Here is a 5,000-nt window from a genome sequence, read left to right as displayed (position 1 = left end):
GTCGGGCTAGCGGCCGCGCGCTTATGGTGCAAAACCTCCGTAGCAACGTACCGTTCGGAAGGGACGCTGGAACTTAGTCGCTCGCACGTTCAATAACTACTATATAAAGGCGATATCCAACCATCGAAATATTTTACCACAAGCATTATTAACATATTATAAATGCATTTTTACCAAAAAATTAATTTTTTTTTTCACCGAAAAATTGCATCAGTAAACATACAGTTTTATCGACTATGGACGAAAAATAACTTTATAATCGATTAAAACACGTTAAAATAACACGAAATATGTAAAAAGATATATACCTTGTAACATTAATTAACGAAAAAATTGCAAAAATATCCCAGTCGTATCAGTCCGACGGAAGCTAATTTTTCAAAAAATTCGACAAAAATGTTTAATCCGATTGTATTTAATAGAGATATAACGATCCCTGTCAAAAAAATTATACCTTATAACGCTTTTTAACGAAATAACTCGAAATAACCATTTCGGACTTTTCGCACCGGCCGAACTTCTTCAAAGTCCCAACGTCCCGTCGCATAGTTCCGTTTCTAGAAAACGTTCCAGCGACCAAATAAACGCTTAATCCCGACGTAAAACGTCGAGATACGTCCATTTGTGCAAAAATATTCCTACCTTGTAACACTTTTAAGCGAGATAACTCGAAAAAACGTGTTCGATACGGAAATTTTTCAAAGTCCCAACGAAAAAATCGAAACTTTGTAGAAGGTCTTGGGGACGACATAAACGCTTAATCCCGACGTAAAACGTCGAGATACGTCGATTTATGCAAAAATATTCCTACCTTGTAACACTTTTAAGCGAGATAACTCGAAAAAACCTTTTCGGTCTTTTCGCACCGGCCGAACTTCTTCAAAGTCCCAACGTCCCGTCGCATAGTTCCGTTTCTAGAAAACGTTCCAGCGACCAAATAAACGCTTAATCCCGACGTAAAACGTCGAGATACGTCCATTTATGCAAAAATATTCCTACCTTGTAACACTTTTAAGCGAGATAACTCGAAAAAACCTTTTCGGTCCTTTCGCACCGGCCGAACTTCTTCAAAGTCCCAACGTCCCGTCGCATAGTTCCGTTTCTAGAAAACGTTCCAGCGACCAAATAAACGCTTAATCCCGACGTAAAACGTCGAGATACGTCCATTTATGCAAATATATTCCTACCTTGTAACACTTTTAAGCGAGATAACTCGAAAAAACCTTTTCGGTCTTTTCGCACCGGCCGAACTTCTTCAAAGTCCCAACGTCCCGTCGCATAGTTCCGTTTCTAGAAAACGTTCCAGCGACCAAATAAACGCTTAATCCCGACGTAAAACGTCGAGATACGTCCATTTATGCAAATATATTCCTACCTTGTAACACTTTTAAGCGAGATAACTCGAAAAAACCTTTTCGGTCTTTTCGCACCGGCCGAACTTCTTCAAAGTCCCAACGTCCCGTCGCATAGTTCCGTTTCTAGAAAACGTTCCACCGACCAAATAAACGCTTAATCCCGACGTAAAACGTCGAGATACGTCCATTTATGCAAAAATATTCCTACCTTGTAACACTTTTAAGCGAGATAACTCGAAAAAACCTTTTCGGTCTTTTCGCACCGGCCGAACTTCTTCAAAGTCCCAACGTCCCGTCGCATAGTTCCGTTTCTAGAAAACGTTCCAGCGACCAAATAAACGCTTAATCCCGACGTAAAACGTCGAGATACGTCCATTTATGCAAATATATTCCTACCTTGTAACACTTTTAAGCGAGATAACTCGAAAAAACCTTTTCGGTCTTTTCGCACCGGCCGAACTTCTTCAAAGTCCCAACGTCCCGTCGCATAGTTCCGTTTCTAGAAAACGTTCCAGCGACCAAATAAACGCTTAATCCCGACGTAAAACGTCGAGATACGTCCATTTATGCAAAAATATTCCTACCTTGTAACACTTTTAAGCGAGATAACTCGAAAAAACCTTTTCGGTCTTTTCGCACCGGCCGAACTTCTTCAAAGTCCCAACGTCCCGTCGCATAGTTCCGTTTCTAGAAAACGTTCCAGCGACCAAATAAACGCTTAATCCCGACGTAAAACGTCGAGATACGTCCATTTATGCAAATATATTCCTACCTTGTAACACTTTTAAGCGAGATAACTCGAAAAAACCTTTTCGGTCTTTTCGCACCGGCCGAACTTCTTCAAAGTCCCAACGTCCCGTCGCATAGTTCCGTTTCTAGAAAACGTTCCACCGACCAAATAAACGCTTAATCCCGACGTAAAACGTCGAGATACGTCCATTTATGCAAAAATATTCCTACCTTGTAACACTTTTAAGCGAGATAACTCGAAAAAACCTTTTCGGTCTTTTCGCACCGGCCGAACTTCTTCAAAGTCCCAACGTCCCGTCGCATAGTTCCGTTTCTAGAAAACGTTCCAGCGACCAAATAAACGCTTAATCCCGACGTAAAACGTCGAGATACGTCCATTTATGCAAATATATTCCTACCTTGTAACACTTTTAAGCGAGATAACTCGAAAAAACCTTTTCGGTCTTTTCGCACCGGCCGAACTTCTTCAAAGTCCCAACGTCCCGTCGCATAGTTCCGTTTCTAGAAAACGTTCCAGCGACCAAATAAACGCTTAATCCCGACGTAAAACGTCGAGATACGTCCATTTATGCAAAAATATTCCTACCTTGTAACACTTTTAAGCGAGATAACTCGAAAAAACCTTTTCGGTCCTTTCGCACCGGCCGAACTTCTTCAAAGTCCCAACGTCCCGTCGCATAGTTCCGTTTCTAGAAAACGTTCCAGCGACCAAATAAACGCTTAATCCCGACGTAAAACGTCGAGATACGTCCATTTATGCAAATATATTCCTACCTTGTAACACTTTTAAGCGAGATAACTCGAAAAAACCTTTTCGGTCTTTTCGCACCGGCCGAACTTCTTCAAAGTCCCAACGTCCCGTCGCATAGTTCCGTTTCTAGAAAACGTTCCAGCGACCAAATAAACGCTTAATCCCGACGTAAAACGTCGAGATACGTCCATTTATGCAAAAATATTCCTACCTTGTAACACTTTTAAGCGAGATAACTCGAAAAAACGTGTTCGATACGGAAATTTTTCAAAGTCCCAACGAAAAAATCGAAACTTTGTAGAAGGTCTTGGGGACGACATAAACGCTTAATCCCGACGTAAAACGTCGAGATACGTCGATTTATGCAAAAATATTCCTACCTTGTAACACTTTTAAGCGAGATAACTCGAAAAAACCTTTTCGGTCTTTTCGCACCGGCCGAACTTCTTCAAAGTCCCAACGTCCCGTCGCATAGTTCCGTTTCTAGAAAACGTTCCAGCGACCAAATAAACGCTTAATCCCGACGTAAAACGTCGAGATACGTCCATTTATGCAAAAATATTCCTACCTTGTAACACTTTTAAGCGAGATAACTCGAAAAAACGTGTTCGATACGGAAATTTTTCCATGTCCCAATGTGCAATTCGAAACTTTTTAGAACGTTTCAAGAACAAAATTAACGCTTAATCCCGATGTATTTAATTAGAATATATCGATTTATGCCAGAATATACGTACCTTATAACGCTTATTATGGAATTAATGCGAAAGGAACTTTCGGTACTTTCGGCACTTTTGGAGCAGTGCGAAACAATTCAAAGTGCCAACGTCCCAGTCAGCTAGGTCCGGTGGAAAAAATTTAAAAAAAAAATAAAAAGAAACCGTTACGTTCGGCTAGACGGCGTCGAACAATAACGATTTCTATAAAAATTTCCATACCTCGTAACGCTTTTTGAGGAATTATTTCGAAAGGAACGTTCGGCCTTTTCGTACCTGGACGAGAGAAATTTCAAAGTTCCAACGTCCCAGTCAGCTAGGTCCGGTGGAAAAAAATTTTTTAAAAAAATAAAAAGAAACCGTTACGTTTGGCTAGACGACGTCGAACAATAACGGTTTCTATAAAAATTTCCATACCTCGTAACGCTTTTTGAGAAATTATTTCGAAAGGAACGTTCGGCCTTTTCGTACCGGGACGAGAGAAATTTCAAAGTTCCAACGTCCCAGTCAGCTAGGTCCGGTGGAAAAAAATTTTTTAAAAAAATAAAAAGAAACCGTTACGTTCGGCTAGACGACGTCGAACAATAACGGTTTCTATAAAAATTTGCATACCTCGTAACGCTTTTTGAGGAATTATTTCGAAAGGAACGTTCGGCCTTTTCGTACCGGGGCGAGAGAAATTTCAAAGTTCCAACGTCCCAGTCAGCTAGGTCCGGTGGAAAAAATTTAAAGAAAAAACAAAACGAAACCGCTACGTTCGACTAGATTACGTCGAACTATAACGATTTCAATAAAAATTTCCACACCTCGTAACGCACTTTAAGGAGTTATTTCGAACTTTAAGGAGTTATTGCGATTATTTCAAAGTCCTCGCGGTACCACGTCGGGACGCGATACGCTCTTACGCGTTGCTCGCTCGCTCCGCTCGCTCGAAAAAAAATATGGACCAACCCAAAACCAATCCCTTTCGCGTTCGTTCTTCGATCTCGTTCGAATCTCGGTTCGAACGCGATCGGGAACGGTTTTAGGTTAGGCTAGAATCGTACGAGCGAGCGCAGCGAGCGAGCAACGATCGAAATTTCCACGCTGTAAGCGTACTAGATATTTTCCTATCCCTGTACGTTTTTTTTATCCGTCGTACTCTCTCCGATCGAAGGAGAGTCATGGACGAAACGTAAAAAAAGGGGAAACGAAACGAGAGGAAACGTTCGACTGCGTGCGCGCGCGCGCACGGCGCGTCGCTCCCCACCTCGTACCTTAATAGATTGCTACCTACTCCGCCACATACCCGCTAGCGAGGGGTTGCGCGCGCAGCGCTAGCGCGAGCGTCCAAGTCCAGCGGCGTATTGCTTTGCGTTCGTACGCGTCGTTATTCCATTGGAATAAAAAAAATCGCTACGTACGATCATCGTGCTTCGGCACGGCCGT

Source organism: Bombus affinis, unplaced genomic scaffold (assembly GCF_024516045.1).
Source record: "Bombus affinis isolate iyBomAffi1 unplaced genomic scaffold, iyBomAffi1.2 ctg00001124.1, whole genome shotgun sequence".
Lineage (NCBI taxonomy): Eukaryota > Metazoa > Arthropoda > Insecta > Hymenoptera > Apidae > Bombus > Bombus affinis.
Note: the sequence above shows the minus strand (reverse complement) of the source record.